The sequence below is a fragment of the Mercenaria mercenaria genome, chromosome 8, assembly GCF_021730395.1.
Source record: "Mercenaria mercenaria strain notata chromosome 8, MADL_Memer_1, whole genome shotgun sequence".
NCBI classification, from domain to species: domain Eukaryota; kingdom Metazoa; phylum Mollusca; class Bivalvia; order Venerida; family Veneridae; genus Mercenaria; species Mercenaria mercenaria.
In genome coordinates, this window is record NC_069368.1 from 63,036,544 (window position 1) to 63,059,209 (window position 22,666).

The 22,666-nt window shown below is 35.6% G+C and overlaps 1 long non-coding RNA gene across 1 annotated transcript; it reads left to right on the plus strand.

Annotated features, from left to right (window-relative positions):
- The first annotated feature begins 366 nt into the window (after positions 1–366).
- On the plus strand, positions 367–21,042 carry LOC128559067 (uncharacterized). Its single transcript, XR_008372095.1, has 3 exons — positions 367–441; positions 1,890–1,959; positions 18,996–21,042. It is a non-coding gene; the product is annotated as an uncharacterized LOC128559067 (long non-coding RNA).
- Positions 21,043–22,666: the final 1,624 nt, after the last annotated feature.

Consider the following 22,666-nt stretch of genomic DNA (forward strand, 5'->3'; position numbering starts at 1 on the left):
TTCTAGAGTTATTGCCCCTTAAAGGGTCACAATTTGTGTGTGTGCATGTGCAGCAATTTCCTGTCTGCACGATAGTGGTTTCATTTATGATTTTATTTTAACCAAACTTGCACACAACTTGCATCACCATAAGATCTCGGTTCCTTTTTTGAACTGGTCAGATTCCATTATTAGTCCCCTACTTCAATCAATTCTTCGAATAGTCGAGCGCGCTGTCATCAGACAGCTCTTGTTTGGCACTTGTATTAATAATGTAAAAATACAGGAAATCTTTTTATTATTATGCAAAAAAACTTTAACTCATTTTGAATAAGGTATACCTGTTTTGTTTTTGTCCGGGGACAGTTGTCCGTTGGAGATACAGAAATCTGGAAGGGAGTCTAGCATCAGCAGCACATGGACCAGGGCCGAGATAGTATAGGATGACCGTTGCCCCCACTGGTAAGCATCGAAGAAACCATAAATGCCGACGCCATGGACCAATGCTGCCATAAGGCCAACTTAACCCTCCACAAATTTCCAAGTGTTTTTGGAGTCGTTGCTAGTCTTGGCAGTGCTGTTTTGTCCTGGTCCATGGCGTCCATGATTATGCTCAGGTACTTTTTGGCTGTTGTTTGCTTTAGAAATGTGTTTGTAGTACTTCTGTCTTTCTGCACTGCAAATAGTAATGTGCACTGCAGTTGAAGGTTTGATATAAAGCATTTTTTATAAACTTACAGTTTGCATTGAATACAGAAATTGAATTCCCATGTTTGTATGCACCATTAGAGAACAATAATATCTGTTATGTGTTTACGAATTGGATAGAAATATCTGTCCCGAGGGCACCTGCGCATTGGGCGGTAAATGAGGCTTCATAAATTGCTAAACAGAACCAGAAGGCCTAGATCTTAGATATTTGATAGTTAATATTGCCTAGTAGACTTGTACAAAATTTTGTTCAAATCCTGATTCATGGGTTAAAATTGGCCCCGCCCCAGGGGTTACTTAATTGTACATTGGAAAATCTTCAAAAAAAAAAGAATTCTAAAAATCATCAGTTGGACATTTGAAACGTAGCTCATATTACTCAGGTGAGGGCTCTATGGTCATCATGGCCCTCTTGTTTGAATTTTAAATTTTTAATAGAAGGTACCACTCAACAATTCCAAATTTAGGCATTTTCCAACGGAATTTTCCCAATTGTTATTGCCTTGGCTCCATTCCCAAATTGGTGTAAAAAACGCTGGATGCATTATTTCAATACCCTGAACAAAGTTGAAAATTACTTTTGTTGTTTAAGATGTTCATCTCGTCTCTCGTCACATTTTGCACGGGATTCTTTGTCTGTACATTTTGACCTTGCTTCTTTGATTTTGCAGCACGTGTCGCATACTGTGAATCGTGTCTTCTGATAAGAGAAAGCTATGCTATTACAAGTTTTGTTCTAATAATTGTCAACTGAAAACAAGAAATATATACCCCCCTAAATTGAGAAGGAATTCTGTAGTGCTCCTTTTTTTTGTAGCAAACAAAAACATGAAGTCACCACACGTTAATGTGATGTCATTCTAGTGTCTGAGTGTTTTAACCTATAGAAGCATATTAGAATGTGTCATACAGATCTTGGTATTCATATTGAATTGTCATGACCTACTGACCTATTATTTCGTTTTTGAAGCTACAGCAAGGAGATTTTGACCATCAGCTTAAATTTTTAAGCAGATTTCAGTAGTTATCTTGAATAATCTGTACCATGACCTACTCATCTATCTTTTGTTAGTGAAGCTTAAGCAAAGAAATTTCTTGAAGCAAGCAACTAAAATAAGTGAGTGATATGGTACCATCATGTACCTTTTGTTAGAGTAATGTATTCCGTGTATCTGATATTGTCTGCTATCTTGTTTAAGGTTACCAGTGGTACTGATTAATGGGATGAACAGAATTCTATTAGGAGCAGTTTGTATGAAAGTTAATGTTGTAAGTATGTTTTTGTAACCTGTTCTTTCCTTGGATCAGGCTCATTGTAGTATTAGGATTAGCTAGAAGCATTAGAAGTTATTTCAGCATCATTGAAACGTGGAACATATTACTCAGATGAGCGATACATGGTCATCATGACCCTCTTGTTACTAATTAGGTTTACTTAAACTTATTCAGGCTACATTTGCGTTAACTAACCTTTGGGATTTTGATATGTTGCAGTTCATTTCTCCAAATCTTTAACATGTGTTGAAAGCTGACACAGGTCTGGAGTTGAGCTTTTGCATCATCACAATACATTCGTATATTGTTGTTTTCGTGAGGCAGCATGGCAAGTGCAATCTGCAAAGTGTATAAAAGTTTTTTGTTTTAACTTGACGTTTCGAAGAAAATTTAGAGCTACTGCACTCACCCTGGCGCCGGCGTTTGTTAAGTTTTCGATACCAGTCAAATGTCTTTGTTACTGTCAAACGTATCAAATTGAAACTCTAAATAGGTATTTGATATCAAAGTCTACACCAGAAGAAACAATCCCCATAACTCTGATTTGAATCTTGACAGAATTATGCCCCTTTCTTTTTAACTTAGAATATTTTGTTAAAATTTCTGATAAAGTCAAATATCTCTGTTACTATCACAGCTTTTGATTTGAAACATAAAGTACTTATTTACCATCAAAGTTTACACCAGGAGAAACAATCCGCATAACTCTGATTTGAATTTTGACAGAATTATGCCCCTTTTTAACTTAGAATTTTTTGATAATGTCAAATATCTCTGTTACTATTAAACCTTTGGACTTGAAACTCGAAATAGTTATTTACTTTCAAATTCTACACCATCAGACACAATTACCATAACTCTGATTTGAATTTTGACAGAATTATGCCCCTTTTTAACTTAGAATTTATTTATTTTTTAAATTGATAAAGTCAAATATCTCTGTTAACTTCGTATTAAAGCTTTTGACTTGAAACTCAAAATAGTTATTTTCTATCAAAGTCTATACCAAGAGACACAATTCCCATAACTCTGATTTGAATTTTGACAGAATTATGTCCTTTTTTAACTTGGAATTGTTTTTACTGGCAAAGAGGATATTTGTTTGATTGCAGTGTGATATCGAAATATATCTTCACCAGTAAGGGAGACAGTTCAATATTTTCACACTGCAAACAAACAAATTTTCTTTTTATTTTATGCTATTTGTTGAAGATCAATGAATTTTCTGTTTCTTACATGCTAACATGTTCAAATAAAACCAATACTTCATGATCATAATAGGATTTATTTAGCTACTTTGGTTTATATGATGCATCCGCTAAATCACCATGTGCACTCAGGCACATTGATATCGAATATTGGTGCTTAGGTCCATGAAATCAACACAACACCATTTTGTTTTTGTAAACAAAAACTACATTTAAAATATTTTGTTAATAAATGCACAATCAGTGGCCAACAGACAGTTGATAGTTAAGTAAGCATATTTAAAACTTTTTGGTAAATGCCGTCAGTTCATTAGCTTGCTTTGTTTAAGAAAGCTCATGGTCAGAATAAAAAAAAAAAACCTGAAAAACATAAACAACTGGGGATTATCCGAAAGTTCTTGGAAAGTCAAGCTGCAAAAGTAAATATCATCATGGATTTAATAGAAATATTGGTCTAGGAACTGTATAGCATAACGAATAGGGATGGAATTTGGAACGATACTGGCTGGGTGGGTAAGAATTTTGATGAAAATGCTGGCATATTACGTAAGGTTGAGTTGATGTCTTGTGATAATAAACTAAGACAACAACCAACTAAATGTGCTGTTTTTATTGCGATGTAAATGAGATGGGGAACGAAAATTTTTATTCCTGTTTGGTGCCATATAAACTATACTGTGTTGGTGTTCCATAAAACCTAAATAAATAAATGGAGCCCTACAGCAGTTACTTAAACTGGCACCAGAAGGAAAATTTTGAATCAATTTAATATAGAAAGCAGTTTATGGAAATAAGTTGTTGTACCGTGTGGAGTCTGGCATTTTATCAGCATCTTTTCTGCAAAGGAGTTCAGCCAGCTTATGGCGTAAATTGAAGCTGTTCCTTTTGATCCCATGAAGCCTGCCAGGTCAGTAATTGTAACACATCCTTCTATATTGGACCCAGTAACGATTATTTATAGAAATACTAGATCAAAATACCATATTTAAACAGCACAAGTTTTCATTAAGTTCTTATAGGCCTTTGATGGTTTATCTTCTAATTCACTACAGAGTTCAGATGCGTAGGAATTGAACTGCGAGGACTTTACCCTAGTGGTTAAATACTGAAGCATCAGAATTATATTTTTATAAATAAATAAATGTACAGAGTTTGATTTTTTCTTTCTTTAACTGGAAATCATTTCAAGCCATGTTAGAATGCTTTATAGATACAGTTTATGTTGATGAATTAAAAAATACCCAGGTTAAAAATGACTGAATTTTGAAAATTTGCTATGAAGTTCAAGAAAACTCATTATTACTAGAAAATAGTGAAGCAAGAAACTGCATTTACAGAAATGCATGTAATAAGATCACTGTTAAATTTCCTTACCCATGTACTTCCTTCGGATTGCATAGTATGTGCTTGCCGGAAAACCCAATATCACCAGAAATGCTTTCTTACAGACATTTATGTTACCAACAAGAAAAGCTGTTGTCATTTTTCCAGTGTCTTTGTCATACCTGATGAGTATATAATAAATATAATTATGGCCTTTTCTGGACTTTGAAATTGGTTCATACATTGCCATTTAGAGTTTCAGACTTATGGAAATCAAAGAAATACAGGAACATTGTTTGTCTAATCTATTTCTTTCTTTTGTCTGAATATCTTTGGAAATATTTTCACCCCATTCTTCAATCAATTTTTCGAATAGTCGAGCGCGCTGTCATCAGACAGCTCTTGTATGCCCTTTTGTCATGTGATAGCAAATATAATGTTCCTGAATTCAAATGAAATTTCATGTTGACTTAAATTAGCCAAATTAAAATTTTTTCATCTCTTACATTGGGAAAAATGTATAATGTTGTTACGCGGTATGTGCCTTGATCCAGTCAAGAATGTACTGCCCTCGCTGGATTATCCTAAGGTTTTGAAACCGCTCTCTTGCACTGTTGATGATATCACCTGACAACAATGTGGTACAGAGTTGAGCACAGCACATCCACACTCTGATCTTCATTGTCGGCATTAACTGTCTCTGTTCTGGAATGTTAATGAAATTTAATGAGGTCTTAAGGAATAGAACCCCAGATAGTTATAGATTCTGAGGTCATTATATGGAATAGAACCCCAGATAGTTATAGATTCTGAGGTCATTATATAGGATTCAATAGGGAGGGTGAAGCCAAAGTAAATGGCCGATTCAAGGCAGAAAGTAGAAGGCTGAATATTAAAATGATAGTGAACTACAAATGAAATAAATATGTTATAGAAGTGATTTATTGTTTTTCATATTACAAATTCACAAGAGAAAGATTTAGTCAGTATTAGATTTTACCATTTTATTTGTTAAGAAAAAGTAAATTTGCTTCATTATTTTGAAAACCACCCTTTTATGTCTTACCTCTTTTTTGCCTTTTCACGAAATCATCCTCTTTTCTCTTTCTGTATCCAACGGGGCGTCCTCTTTTCCCTGGAAATATATTCTTAAGGTTAAAGTTCATATGTGTAACTTTTTATCCCCCCCCCCCCCCCCCCCCAAAAGGTAGGCGTATTAAAATCGCACTGTCTGTCTGTCCATTTGTGCATCCAGTCAGTTCTTTTCCCGGCTGTAACTCTTCCATCCATAAAGTGATTTAAGAAATAATATATCTCATCGGTGATTTGTCGCTGAATAAATCACTGCTTGGAGTTCAGATGCGAAGGAATTATATCAAGAGGGCGTAGCCCGAGTGATATAATGCTACGCATCTGAACGACGAACAGTGATTTATTCAAGAGCAAAGCACTAAATGAGATATATTATTTCGATTCTAACACGTTATCAAGGACTTTAAAGTACACCTTGTCGGCTTGCATTAAATATTTGCCCGTTTTCAATCGGGTTCTTTTCCAGCGCGCCGTTACGCTGCTTGACGCTATGACGTAATAGTTGTGACGTCAGAACAGTGAATTGTTGTTTAATAAATCACTGTCTCCAGCCTTCTTTGTTTAATAGGAAAATGAATCGGATCGTGTTAGAATTTGAAATAACTTTTCATATATGTTCACCATAAGAGACGAAGTGCCATGCGCAAGACCCAAACCCCTAGCTCCAAGTTCAAGTTTACATTAGGAGGTCAAAGGTTATCATGGTTTTGTGTCCGGTTCTTAATTTGGCCATTCATGAAGGGATTTTGAAAGAACGTGGCAAAAATGTATACCATAATGAGACGACATGCCATGCGCAAGACCCAGACCCCTATCTCCAAGGTCAAGATCACACCAGTCAAAGGTTAACAGGGTATGTTTCGTGTCTGATTCATAACTCCGACATTCATTAAGGGATTTTGAAATTACTTTGAATAAATGTTCACCATAGTGAGATGACTATCATGAGCAAGACCCAGACCCCTTTTTTTTTTTTTTTAACCAGTTATTAGATTGGGGTAGATGTCAGGCGGGCGGCAGCGGCGTCAAACTGGTGTTTCCGGTCAATAACTTCTGTTTCAGTAAAGATATTTGAATAAAACTTGGTATGTATGTAGCTTATATCAAGACAAAGGCTGGGATTGATTTTGGGGTTTCTGGGGTCAAGGTCAAGGTCACTGTTACTTAAAATAGAAAAAGGGTTTCCGGTCAATAACTTAACTTAGGAATGAGCTATCATGATGAAACTTGGTGTATAGAAAACTTATATAAAGTTGTAGCTTGGGATTGATTTTGGGGTTTCTGGGATCAAGGTCAAGGTTATTGTTACTAAAAATAGGGTTAGGTTAGGGTTAGGGTTAGCATATCTTCTACATGCATGGAGGGATTTTGATGAAAGTTGGCACAATTGTTCACCATCATGAGACAAAGTGTCATGCGCAAGAACCAGGTCCCTAGGTCTAAGGTCAAGGTCACACTTAGAGGTCAAAGGATACAAGAATGAAAACTTTGTCCGGAGCACATCTTCTTCATGCATAGAGGGATTTTGATGTAACTTGGCACAATTATACACCATCATGAGACGAAGTGTCTTGCGCAGTTCCCTTCTTTAGAATTACTTCCCTTTGTTGTTACTATAAATAGCTTATATTGTAACTTTTTCATTACTAGACGTAGGGAAAAATCGAGACCACTTTTCTGTAGTACAGCATGCATTTTACATCCAATATTGAGGTGTATTTTGACCAATATCTACCTGGAAAGGATTTCTGTTTGGACTTACAAACCAAGACCACTTTTCTGTGGTACAACATAGTTGTTACTTTCTAATTTTAGGTGTATTTTAAGGTATCTCTACCTGGTAAGGAGTTTTTTTGTGGACTTATAAAAACAAAAGAATTACAATGATTACTAAACAACCACAAAATTAAAATTACATCTGCAAATACAGGTGCTAGAGTAAAGAAATTTGCTGTGACGGGCGTATATTGTGACATTCTGGCACTCTTGTTTATTCTTATGAAAAGTGTTGAAAACCTGGTTTCGTGGCATTGCCGCGTTTCTTGTTTGTTTTTTTTTTTTTTCAGGTCAACTTTTTAGCTCACCTGACCAAAGGGCCAGAATTAGCTATTTTGACCTTGTCTGCACAATAGCAGCTTCATTTATGATTTGAATTTAATCAAACTTGTGTCGCCATAAGATCTCAGTTCCTTTGTTGAACCGGCCAGATCCCATAATGTGTTCCAGAGTTATGGCCCCTGATAGGGCCAAAATTAGCTATTTTGACCTTTTCTGCACAATAGCAGCTTCATTTATAATTTGATTTTAACCAAACTGGCACACAACTTGTATCACCACAAGATCTTGGTTCCTTTCTTGAACTGGCCAGATTCCATCATGGGTTCTAGAGTTATGGCCCCTTAAAAGTCCAAAATTGGCTTTTGCGGCCATAAAGAGACTTCATTTATGGTTTTATTTGATACAAACTTCCAAAAAATCTTCAACAACAATAAATCTTGGATTCCTTGACAAATCAGATCCAATCGTAGGTTCCAGAGTTATTTTATATCTGATTACCTCCCCTGATTGTAATCAAAATGGATTTATATCAGTAAGTATTTATAGGACTTATTTGAAATTTCATTATTGTCATTAGTTGGACTGAGCCAATCAGGGTAGATAACTATGGACTGATTTTATGTCAAATTACCTCCCTTTATTTCAGATTAAAAATGGGTATATCTTCGTAACTAATGAAGATACTGATCTAAAATTTCATTTATGTCAACAGATTTATATGGCAGATCCTTCTTTTGTTCACTTACAATAATTTTCTTTTTAATTACTTTCCTTTTACGTTACTATTTAAATAGCTTATTTTTAGTAACTTTTTTATTATTGGCTGTAGGGAAAAACCGAGACCACTTTTCTGTGGTACAACATGGATGGTACCTCCAATTTTTATGTGTATTTTGACATATCTGTACCTTTTAAGATTTTTTTTTTCTTTTTGGTTAAATTTCTTCCCTTTGTTGTTCCTGTCCTTTGGACTTAGATATTTTTTCTGAGGACAAGAAGTGCAATGATAACAGGTGAGCGATATAGGGCCATCATGGCCCTCTTCTTCATGGGATCTGCATGAAAATTGGTCAGAATGTTCATCTTGATGAAATCTAGGTCAAGTTCGAAACTTGGTCACATGCGGTCAAAAACTAAGTCAGTAGGTCAAATAAAAGAAAATCATTGTGACCACTCTAGAGGCCATATTTTTCATGGGATCTGCATGGAAATTGTTCTTGATGAAATATAGGTCAAGTTTGAAACTGGGTCACGTCCGGTCCAAAACTAGGTCAGTAGGTCAAATAATAGAAAAACCTTGTGAGCTCTTTAGAGGTCATATTTTTCATGGGATCTGCATGAAAATTGGTCAGAATGTTCATCTTGATGATATCTAGGTCAAGTTTGAAACTGGGTCACATGCAGTCAAAAACTAGGTCAGTAGGTCAAATAATAGAAAAACTTTTTGACCACTCTAGAGGCCATATTTTTCATGGGATCTGTATGAAAGTTGGTCTGAATGTTCATCTTGATGATAAGTAGGTCAAGTTTGAAACTGGGTCAACTGCGGTCAAAAACTAGGTCACTAGGTCTAAACATAGAAAAACCTTTCGACATCTAGTTTGATCTTATTGTCCTTAAGTGAAATGATATGATAACAGGTGAGCGATATAGGGCCATATTGGCCCTCTTGTTTTTTTGGTGCACATTACTATGAAAATGGTGGAAGCAATATGTTTGAAACCAAGTCTACTTATCATGTCAAAGTGAAGACTAATAGTCAAACCTTGTATAATAATAGTCAGAGCTCCAGATAAGCTGCGTATTTGCGTATTTACGCAATTAAAATTGCAGAAAACCCAATTGAATTCATACAGTGTGCGTACTGAAACGCAATTAAAATTCCAAATACCCAATTCGTAAAAAATAGCTTGCGTATCACATTTTCCTTATAACTAGAACGGGTACGAGACTTTAACGCTAGATTTGACTGACTGGTTATACGTTACTGCAGAACAGGTTGCAATTTATCGGAAAAATAACAGGACCATTCAGTCGGCTGATCGGTGTTATTTGGACGCTTTGTAAACAATTTTACGCCGATAAAATGTAAAGAGGTTGCAGAAAAAAACATTGCTGCAGCACAAACAAACAAATTAGTAGGATATTTTGCTGTTCAACAATGACAGTTATCTGTTTGTGACGAGATTGGTAAAATACCCAATTGGTTTTAGCAAATACCCAATTACTTCTGAAAAGGCTGGGTAATGATATTATTTTTACCCAATTCAAATTTCCAATACCCAATTCAGACTAAAAGTGATGGGTAAATACCCAATTGCACCAAAAGCTTATCTGGAGCTCTGTAATAGTTGAAAAAATTGAGCAAAATACGACCATGATTTATGGTGTTACATTATACCTTTTGTTTGTGGTTTCTCATTCTGGTCCACATTGCTGTCTGTTTCTGATTCTGAAATGAGAAAGAATTGTGTGCATTGTCTGACAGTGTTTTCTAGACCTCAAATTCAAATATTTTCAGGTAGTATTAAATTAACAATTTTTTTTTTTTTACAATTCAAAGACCAGATTAACTTGAGGCATTAGATCACTAATAGAGAACCTCCTTTTTGAAGAGTATTCAATTCCTACTATAAATCCACTTTTACTGCAATTCTTAGGGGGGCGTAGGTTCTAGCCCTACTGGTACCAAATTTTTATGTCCCCTTTCGAAGGAGGGGTATATTTTTTTGCAGATTTCGTTCGTTATGTAGACCAATCCATTTCTGGATGATAACTCAAGAACACTTGGTCTTACTCTTAGGATCACGAAAGTTGATAGGGAGGTTGGTTATTACCAGCAGATGAGCCCTATTGATTTTGAGGTCTGTATGTCAAAGGTCACATAGACCCTGAATTGTAAAACGGTTTCCGGATGATATATCAAGAACCCTTAGGCCTAGGGTCATGAAAGTTGATAGGGAGGTTGGTCATTACCAGCAGATGACCCTTATTGATTAAAGGTCAGTATGTTAAAGGTCAAGGTCACAGTGACCCTAAACAGTTAAACGGTTTCCAGATGATAACTGAAAAATGCTAAGGCCTAGGATCACAAAAGTTGATAGGAAGATTGGTCATGACCAGCAGATAACCCCTATTGATTGGTCAGTATGTCAGAGGTCAAGGTCACAGTGACCAGGAACAGTAAAATGGTTTCCGGGCAATAACTCAAGTATGCTTAGGCCTATTGTCAGGAAAATTGATAGATTTGCCATGACCAGCAGAAGATCCCTATTGATTTTGAGGTCATTAGGTTAAAGGTCAAGGTCATTGGCCAGGAACAGTTAAACAGTTTCTGATTTTCTTGTCCAAAACAATAGGGCCTAGGGCTTTGATATTTGATATGTTGCACAATCTAGTGGTCCTCTACCAAGATTGTTCAGATGATTTCCCTGGGGTCAAATATGGCCCCACCCTATAACCTACTTTGACATTTCTCAAGCTACAGCCTCCAGATTTGAAGCACATGCATATTTCTGTCTACCAAAATGAACTTTGACCTTGAAATTAATCTAGTGACCTACTTTCACAGTTCTCAAGACCCAGGTTTCAAATTTGGACCACATACACATTGTTTTGTACCGAAATCGAAATTTGACCTTGAGCTTGAGCTAGTCATGAAATTTTGAACATTCAAAAATGGCTCAGAGGATGGCGCCAAGATCACTCTAATCTCTTATTAGGTTAATAGGTTAAAGGTCAAGGTCAGAATTAACCAGAATGGTAGAACTTTCGTTTACAGTGAGCATATAAGTTCTGTTCCTTGTGCAATTACTGAATGCATCAAGGGGAGCATTTTGTTTTTCGACGAGCTCTTGTTTGTTCTTATTTTCGTTTTTTTTTTTGTAGTAAGTTTTTACTTCTTTCAAGACTTGTTATTGATTTCTTGAACAAAAATGGTAAATATGACTCTTATAAGTGATTTCTTGGTGTTCAAAGTGAATTTACTACTTAAACATACTGGGTAGAGTTACACATCTTTAAAAATATTGACTTACACACGGTGAAAGTTTTCTATTTTGCTTTCAGTCTTAGATTATATATTGTGGAAGAAATTTAGGTAATTTTTGTGTCTGCCCTAAGGTTAATTTTTAAATGGAGTAAGCAAAAATCATAACAAACACAGCATTCAACTTTATTTTTTTCATTGTTGAAGTATGAATTCTGTCTCATTCAATCCGTTTTCTTGAGGCACCATAGAAAAAATTATATTCACATTTTTATTTTGTGTTTTGTAATTGTTTACCACTAGTTTGATGTTTAATGTTTCTTTTATTAAAATTAATGGAAAAATGAGTTCTCTGCAAACGTTTTGAATAGTTGCTATCATTTTGAAATTTGTCACTACTTAGCTTGAGGAGATACCATAAGTTATACAAAATTTATAGATAATGGCATAGTAAAACTTGTTCCAAAATTGCAAAATACTGCAAAACACGGTATGTGTAATAGAATATGACCAATCTTTTTTTTTTGAATAAGTCTTTAAGTGTGTTAAAATTGAAATTGTGTGTTTCGTGGAATTTCAACATTTCGTATTTAATTACTGCACTTCGGTTTTTAGAAATATAACAAGAATTGATCATTGTTGTACCTTCTGAATTGGAATCTGTGTCATAGTCTGATCCTTCCTCTGAAAAAATAAAGAAATGGTTTAAACAACTTTCTTCTCTTTTTTTTGTACAATTTGATTTCAGTCTGGGTAGAACAGATCAAAGGAAAATCTTGTTGACACTACATAATATAGAGTCCAAAGTATTAGTTCAAAACTCATACAAATTAGTCAGAATGTTTGTCTTGATGACCTATGTGGGTTCAAAAACATTGTTTATGTTGTTAATAAATTTATACCACATGTATAGGTTTGTGTACCAAATAAACTTTGACATTGACGTAGTGACCTGCTTTCATATTTTTAGCTCTATGTCCATCGTCTGTTATGTATCTGTCAACATTTAGCTGGTGTATGCTAAAGGGCCTGTATTTTTGAACTGATCAATATAAAGTCCTCATTGCTGTAAAATGTGTTATTTCTGTCTGTTGTAGCAGAACTGTTGGTAAATTCATGATGCTACTGCAATTCTCGTTTTAACACTTATAAATTTATTATTTATTAAATACTGGAAGATCTGGTCTAACCTACCTGATGTCATTTCTTCTTCATTGCTGTCTATGTCAGCATATACATCTGAAGAAAAAAGTCATGCTATAATACCAGGGTTTTTTTTTTATGTTGTTTTTTTCGGCCGTTTTTATAGCCGTTATTCGGCTATATTCTGTTTCTGTTTATGCGCCAGGTGTAGGCTGCATTTTTCAGTGCTCTCAAATATTGATAGTTTTCTGACATTTATACTTTGTTCAGAATTCTGAAAATTGGATATATTGGATATCATCTAGTTGTGGTTGGAATGTTGTAAATTTAAGGTGAATCATAATTGTGATTTTGAAGTTATTTTGATTTTTAAAAAAATCATTATTGCAATTAAATTGCCAAACTTTCATATATCAGCATAGCCTGCAGCAATAATGTGTTTCAGTGAGCGAATGTCACCGAGGATTATTTATAAAAGATCAGAGTTGCACATTATTGGACAATTACCAAGTGCACAAAAGAGACCTATTCCCATGATTATCAAAAGATTGAAAGAGTTTCGATTAATTCAATATAGAGGGACTCGAGTGGGAAAAACCAGATTAGACGAGCATGGGACACTAACAATGGGGTAAATAATAACAACTTGATACGGATAAAACCTGAAAACTGTACATTAGTTCAGGGGCAGAAAAACATCAAAATTGGCTCCGTCAATACACGATCAGTGAAAAATAAAACACTCTCCATATGTGACTTCATCCTTACAAATGAATTCGACATTTGTGCCATAACTGAAACATGGCTCGGTAGCTCTGTTGACAAAGCATGCATCGGCGAACTCGTGCCCGACTGTTACAAAATGAAACATGTCCCTCGTAGTGGTAGGCGCGGCGGGGGTAGCAATTATTCACAAGGAGCCATACAAGTGAACATTGTCAAAATCAAGCAAAGACAACGAATTTTCCCAATTTGAGTATATGGATTGCAATGTAGTTACAGGAGGACACTCCATAGGCTACGGCTTGCCATTATATACCGGCCACCCCCTTCCAAAGAAAACGGTTTTAAACACAAATATTTTCCTGGAGCAAGAATGGCCCAATTTCTTAACTAAATATGCTACAATTGACAAGACCACCATCATTGTAGGGGACCTTAACTTCCATCTTGATTTACCGGAAAATAGTGACACAAAAAAGTTTACAAGCAGTCTAGATGCATGTGGCATGCGTCAACATGTACGGGAACCAACACATGTAGCTGGGCATACGTTGGATGTAGTGATAACCAGAGATAATGGATGTCACGGTTTCAAATATCGAGGTCATAGATCCTGGACTCTCTGATTCAATGGAAAGATGTCACGTGATCATTTGCTGTGATATTTGACGCTAAAGCTTCCAAACCACCCCCAGTACGAAAAACTGTGTCGTACAGAAATTACGTTCGATCGACATTGACTCCTTTCGAGAAGACATACGAAGAATAGATTTCTTTAACACACAATGCACTCCATCTGATACTGATATCGATGAATTTGTGGAGGAATATTCAAATCAGTTAATTTCTATAGTAGACAAACACGCCCCTTTGATACCAAGACTATTGTGTTAAGACCTTCATGTCCTGGTATACGAGCAACTCCACAAAGCAAAACATCAGAAACGAAAATTAGAACGGAAATGGCGTGAAAGTAAGCTCACAATAGATCACCAAATTTACCGAACACATTGTGCTTGAAGTGAATAAGATGCTAAAACAAGCTCGTGTTGAATACTATACAGGCAAAATTGACTCATGTGGCAGTGATCATAAGAGTTTATCAAAGATTACCAAAATCTTCTTGGCGATACAAATCAGGTGATTTTACCATCACAATCATCTCCACAGCATCTCGCACAAGATTTCAGTGACTTCTTTATTGGAAAGATCGAAACAATCAGAAACGATATAGCATCGCAAACACAATCTGTATCTGATTTAGATGACATAGAAACTGAATACACAGGTGTCAATTATGTAGAGTTTACTCAAGCCTCAGAAGACGAAGTGAAATCAATTATCAAAAAGTCAGCGAACAAATCATGCGAACTAGATCCTATCCCAACATGGTTATTAAAGAATGTCTTGACGAACAACACCATGATAACAACAATTATGAATGCATCTCTAGATGCTGCGTATGTGCCCAAAGCGTTCAAACATTCACGAATAAGACCTCTTTTAAAAAAGCCAAGCCTAGACTCTAATGTCCTAAAAAACTATAGACCTGTGTCAAACTTGCCGTTTCTGTCTAAAATCTTAGAAAAAGTGGTAGATGTTCGAATTGAAAAATCATCTGAGGAACAACGAACTTCATGAAGTTAATCAATCTGCTTATAAAAATTCCACTCAACCGAAACCGCCCTATTAAAAGTTCAAAATGACATTCTTCAATCGTTGGATAAGAACAATGTGACTTCTTGTGATGCTTGATCTCTCTGCAGCATTTTGACACTATTGACCACGGGACGTTGATCATTTGCCTTGAACGTCACTTTGGTGTTACAGGCAAGCCACTCGCATGGATGATGTCATACCTTAGTGACCGCTACCAGACCGTATCATAGATGGCGAGCTATCACAACCAGTGCTAATGAAGTACAGTGTACCCCAAGGGTCTGTCCTGGGCCAAAGAACTACACAAGCACGGACTGAACAATTATTTCTATGCGCACGATTCGCAGTTATATCAATCCTTCAAACCAATAAATAAAATGTCTATTGAGGAGACCATTTATCGCATTGAAAGTTGTTTAAAGGATATAGTAAGTTGGATGAATACTAACATGTTGAAACTCAATGCTGAAAAAAACAGAATTAATCATATTTTCATCTGAACACAAGACACATCTGTTTCAAACATATCTGTGAAAGTGGACGGCTCTGAAATCAAACAATCAGGCAGTGTCAGGAAAACCCCGGTGCTTTCCTGGATTCGAACATGAGATGGAGCAACATGTGAATAGTGTGTGTAGGAATTCCTATGCACAGTTGCGGCAAATTAGTCACATCAGACAATATATAACCGCAAACGCAACCAAATCTCTAATCAACTCTCTTGTTACATCACGTTTGGATTATTGCAACTCTCTTCTATATGGAATTCCAAAACGGTCAATGAACAAACTGCAATATGTCCAAAACACGGCAGCTAGAATCGTAACCAGAACATCCAATACGACCATATAACGCCTGTTCTGGGGTGAACTCCATTGGCTTCCTGTGCAATGTAGGTAGAATACAAAATTATAACACATACATATAAGGCACTCAAAGATCAATCACCAGCTTATGTAGCGAACATGCTAGAAATATATACCCATCCAGAAATCTGAGATCGCAGAATAATGCATTAAAACTAGTGGTGCCCAAATGTCGAACAATACGATTTGGTGACAGGAGCTTTCAGACAGCTGCTGCGAGGTTATGGAATGCCCTCCCATCTGGCATAAGAGAGTGCAAGACCCTGCAAAGTTTCAAAAAAGCGCTAAAGACGCATTATTTCATACAATTCTTGGCAACTAACATCTCACTGATTACCTGATTTATAATGTAGGTACTTTGCCGGCCAATTAATTACTTTAATTAAGAACTCCAGTGTGACAGAATAATGTTGGCGGTGTTTTTTTTTTTTTTTTTTTTTTTTTTTTTTTCTGTGGGATGTATCATGGATGTTCTCCGGACCGTTTAGGTGGGATTGTCCCAATCATCCGGGTCGGTTTGCATGCTGTGATGCATTTCGCAAGACATCTTACTGTTTAATTCTGTCTGTTCAAAATGTAAGATATCTTCTGTTCTATTCTGCTCTGACCTGTGTCTTTGATAGGTCAGTTAATGTTTTATGATATTGTATTTTTGTTTCATGTTTTGATCTGCCTACCTTCCAATTTAAAATGCTTGGTATCTTATTACCGTAATGTAATTTTAATTTCTTCTATAATAGTTCAATTCCCATTTTTTTATTGAACATTATATAAATGTTTTTATGTAAAGCACTTTTGAACGTATTTTTATATGAAAAGAGTGCTATATAAATGTGGTATATAATAATAATAATAATAATTCCCAATGCCAAAAAGTTTGTATTTTTCCCCAAAAAGAGTGAAAAAATTCCCAATCTCCATTATGAAAAAATTTCATCAAAATTGCACAAACATTGCCCTAATTTGGACAATTTTGTAATGGAAAATATGTTAAAGAGGCTGTACAATTTTGAAACTAGTGTATGAGAAAGTGCTTAAACCACATCCTTACTATATCCTATGGGACTAAATATTTCCCACTTTGGAACATTTACACAAGAAATTCCCAATTTTGGGGGTATCTATAGGCTATGTTCCCAAATTAGCTACAAAAAACCCTGAACACAAGTCATGTGAATTTATTTATTTATCTGTTTATTTCTAACATATCATGAGTTGGTGGATAATTAAGATTAGAACTTTATATGAAACTCTGTATTTTTGTGGGGTAACCAATGGTTTCAGATGTGTCATAATTAATCACTCGGGCCTGGATTTCTAAGCAACTAAACTCAAAACCTGATTTTATTCGCCAAAAGAGCACACAAAACTAATATATTTCTCACATGTTCATTTCGTACTCAAGATTCTGCAGAACTATTCTTGTATACCAGATGGTGTGTTCTGGTCATTTTGACTGGTGCTGGAAAAATCCATCTTAACACCCCGGGATATAAGATGACTTGTCCTGTAAAAGATTTATTACAAACTACATACTGTCAAGCGTCCTACAACCGGACACTTGGAATATTTTTCATGGTAACCGGGAAATGGATATATCTAGTGGTTGAAATTTCACGTGAACAAAGCTAGTTTGTCTCCAAAATAAAGAGCTAATTTGTTTACTTATAAAAAATAGTCAAGTACTTTTTTGAGGGCCGAAGGAAAGGCCACCGAATCCGTTGCTTTAAGGTATAACAGAACTAAGAGACATTACAATAGCAAGTTTTTTTAATGCTTCGGTTGCGGGTAGTCATAAATTGAGCAAGACTCATATTTCTCAAATAATACCAATTATAGTTAATAATTTGTTATATAAAATTTTTTACCTAATATATTCCAGTCAAAACTGCCAATACTCTCGCTTGCCATTTCTTGTAAGATTGGCTGCAAAAGAAACACATGAAATGAGTTATTATTGCCTATCTATGTGTACTTTTTTTTAGCCCACCATCATCAGATGATTGGTTTATTCAAATCACTCTGCGTCAGTGGTCCGTCTGTTAACTTTTTCTCTTTATCGCTCTCCTCAGAAACTACTAGGGGGATTTTGACCAAACTTTGTCAGAATGATCTTTTGGTACCCTAGTTATGTTCCCTGAAACTCTGGGTTGTTCAACCTTTTTTTATGCCCCAGGCATCTACTGATGCGGGAGGCATATAGTGATCGTCCTGTCTGTCCGCCCGTACGAGGTTAACCAAATGGGACCGTTGCGTCTAGCATCAATACCCCTTACTAGAATGACTTGATACTAATGCAGATGTAACCTGTGACCAATTCTCATCTTCTGACATCACCTGACCTCAGTTTGACCTTGACCTTGATCTCATTTTGGACTTAGGTTGCTTTATATGGGCCATGTCTTGGTTAACCAAATGGGACTGATTCGTCTAGCATCAATACCCCTTACTAGAATGACTTGATACTAATGCAGACATAACCTGTGACCCTCCATCTTCAGACATCACCGGATCTCAGTTTGACCTTGACCTCATTTTGGACTTGGGTTGATTTATATTGGCCATCTTTTGGTTAACCAAATGGGACTGTTTCGTCTAGCATCAATACCTCTTACTAGAATGAGTTGATACTAATGCAGATGTAACCTCTGACCATTCCTCATCTTCAGACATCACCTGACCTCAGTTTGACCCTGAACTTGACCTCATTTTGGAATTGGGTTGCTTTGTATTGAGAAGGATGCCACCGGGGGCATCAAGCGTTTATTGAACGCAGCTTCTTGTTTAGTAGGTTATGGCCCTTTGTTTATTTCTATAAATAACATAGATTTATAGAGAAAATTTTGTCCAAATTCACACAGCCTGATTCTGGTATTTTTGAATTTTAACATATATGTTAGTTTTTCTTGTAGTAAAGCATTAAGACATTGACAGAATTATTTGTTTATTGACTTTTTTTTACATTTTCAGTGAATGCCGTGGTTATGAAGAAACCAAGGGTAGAAACGAATGTACTGGACAGTGTGATAGTTAACAACCTTTGTGCCAATTTATATGGGGCTTTTCGATTCTTCGGAGCAGCAAACTATAAAGGAGAAATTAGTATAACTGCCTACGACTAACAATTTACATAACATTATTTGTTTATGAAGCTAGTGTTGACAATTACATCAAACATTGTACTTTATTGTAAATGCTTACAGTACAAAACATGCCAGTCAGTGGATTACACTGTGTATGATTTGATGTTGAATAACTGGACGTATTATGGAAACGCCCCTGAAGGGTGGGCAGGCGGCATCCACAGACTTTGTCCGGAGCTTATTTTCTTAATGCAATGGAGGGATATTGATGAAACTTGGTACAGGTGTTCACCTTTATGAGACGGAGTGTTATGCACAAAAAACAGGTCTACGGTCAAGGTCACATTTGAAGGTCAAAGGATACAAGAATGAAAACTTTGGTTCATACTTGGAAGTTAAAGGTCAATTTCTTTATATGATACTGCAAGTTCATAAGCGCTTATTTTTGGTGCTTCAACATGTATTCCGCGAGAAACTGGGTCACATGCGGTCAAAAACTAGGTCATTAGGTCATGTATATTGAAACTTTCCCCAAAAAGCTGCAACAGTCATTCCTGATCAAGTAATGCAAAAGTTAACAAATGTCAGGCCTTCATGTTTCGACTGTGAGCATGCGCAAAAAACACCCTCTTCCCCAGTAATTTTGGATAAATATTTTTTATACAAATTAATGTAAATCATTTATTTATACAGAATATTTACCAATTTTGTTTTTGTTTACACCAGTTGGTGTTGTAAGTGGAAACTATTAGATGGTGTGTTCAATTTTATAAATAACCGATTGCAATCGAATATTTCCAAGGTGGTCAACTTATCATCTGTCCGGGTTTATCATTAGTACCAGTACCCTTGTAATTTGCTTATTTTTGGCAGGACATTAAACAAGAAAGCTTTATAAAAAAAATTATTGTGTTATATAATATATGAGTAACACTTGATTGCTTTTGAATACTGTACAAAAATATGTTCAACAGCCAATTTGGAGTTCTAATGAACTTTATTTTTTTACTATTTTTTCACTTCACTTGCCATTTATTTTGAAATAGCCCAACATTTTAGATGTCACAGATGTAACTAAATCTTTATGAAACTGGGTCTATCAGTTTTAGGTCAAGTTTTACTGGGTCATGTGGTGTCAAAAACTTGGTCAGTAAGTCAGATCAAAGGAAAAGATTGTGACCACTCTGGAGACGCATTTAAGACCCAATATAATTTATAAAACTTGGTCATAATGTTAAGTCTTGATGATCTGTAGGTAAAGTTTGAATGTGGGTCATGTAGGGTCAATACCTAGGTCAGTAGGTCATACCTATAGAAAAGAGTGGGAACTTAGAGGCCACAGTTGTGACACAATTTTTAGCTCACCACAGCAATGCTCATGTGAGCGTTTTTGACCGCACAATGTTTGGTGTCTGTCGTGACTTCTGTTAACATTTAGCTTGTGTATGCGATACAGGCTGTATTTTTCAACAGTTACTGGTCTTCATGAAATTTTGTCAGAATGGTTACCTTTATGAAATCTAGGCCAAGTTCGAAAATGGGTCATCTGGGATAAAAAAAGAACTAGGTCACTAGGTCAAATGAAAGAAAAACTTTGTGTATGCGATAAAGGCTCTATTTTTCAGTTGGTCTTCATTAATTTTTTTCAGAATAATAACCTTGATGATTCCTTCGTCAGGTGAGCGATACAGGGCCTTCATGGCCCTCTTGTTATATTAGTCTTGAAATTTGGAACATTCAAAAACGGCTCAATGGTGTGATCTCTTGTTATGTATTAAAGTGACTCCCGTTCTCTTTGACCTCAATATTATGCATTATTTTTTACCCTTGCATTTTCAATCTGTTGTAGCCTAGATATTATTGCTTTCCTGTACGGCTCACTGTCACTATATATATACGATACATCTATAAGAATAAAGTCTGTTCAGCAGGAATTTTATTTCTTTTTATTCATATCATTGTTTTATCTTTAAAGAAAGCACTGTGTCTGGATAAGAATTGTTGGAAGAGGACGATTCCTACAAAGTAACATTTGCCTCCATTTTTTTCTCGGCCATTTTCATTTGTGAAAATCCGCAAAACTGTCATCAGATAATATTACCTTTAAATATATATTTATAAATGATATACGCCCTTACCAGATATGTTAGTTTTATACAAGCTTTATCTTTGTAAAACGGTGCAATTTTCGTTATAAATACAGCCGGTGATGCCAACTTGAAGATTGCGCCGGTCAAGAAGTAGTCTAGTCCAAATTTCAATAAATGTGAGAGGTACAGGCATTTTGTTAGTATTTGGTCCCATATACATTTTTAGTATAATTTGGGTATGCTGAACTCAAAAATATATGTTGGCCATCTGACAAATGATTTTTTATAGGTCAAAATGGCGGAAAACAAAATGGCCGCCAAATTATGATATTTCTAATAAAATGGGTAATATTATTACAATTAATCCAGAATATGTGGGTTTTCTTTGTTAGTATTTGGTCCCATATACATTTTTAGTATAATTTGGGTATGCTGAATTCAAAAATTTATATTGGCTAGCTGACAAATGATTTTTTATAGGTTAAAATGGCGGAAAACAAATGGCCGCCAGATTATGATATTTCTAATAGAAATGGGTAATATTATTACAATTATCCAGAAATATGTGGGTTTCTTTATCAAAGTGATGTGTAACAAAAGTAACAAATGAAAGAAACAACACTCTTGTTCAAAAATAAATACTTTTAAATCCAAATGTATGCTCTGTTCAGAGAAAAAAAAGCTTAAAAAAAACTTTTAACTTGATTATTTTTATATTATTCAACTCAAATTGGTTATATTTGCAAAGCTATTTTTGATACAGTACACTAATTTTTTTATGTTTGAATCAGTTACAGTTTAACTGTTTATCATATAATTATTTCAAAATCATATAGATTGAAATATTTGAACCTTAAGGTATGCGTTCACAGTCCCATTTCATATGTTAATTTACTGCCTCGATTTTCATACAGCTGGTAATGCTTTTATCGCATTAACATATATCTGTGCATAAAAGCCCAGTCTTTTTACATCTACATCTGGGAGTCCTACATCCAGAAATACACTTCCCAAGCAATGAACTCCATACAAGCTTGAGGAATCGGATCACAGGTAAGAAGAACTGGCTTAAGTGTGTCATCTGCCACCTACCATCCCGTGTCAGTAGGTGCAGGCAGATCTGGATTAGGAACAGTTGCTTGTTCCATACCAGAGCTTGATAATGAGCTCTTTTAATGTGAAATGAGCAAGCATCACTGTTGGGGGCATGTGTTCAGGACTTGTAGACCTGCCAAACATAACATTTCGAGCACTGTCAGTACCAACAGTATCTTGGCCATACATCTTGCAAATAAAGTATTCACAGTTTTTCATTACTTCATCAGACAGTTGTCCATATCCGAGACCTTCTATCAGTTTTGCATTGCCTATAATGACCTTAAATGCAGATCTTTTAGAGATTCCACAGAAATACGATGTTGTGTCACAGCCAGTTGAGTGCATGGAAGGAAAGTAAATTTCTACGTAA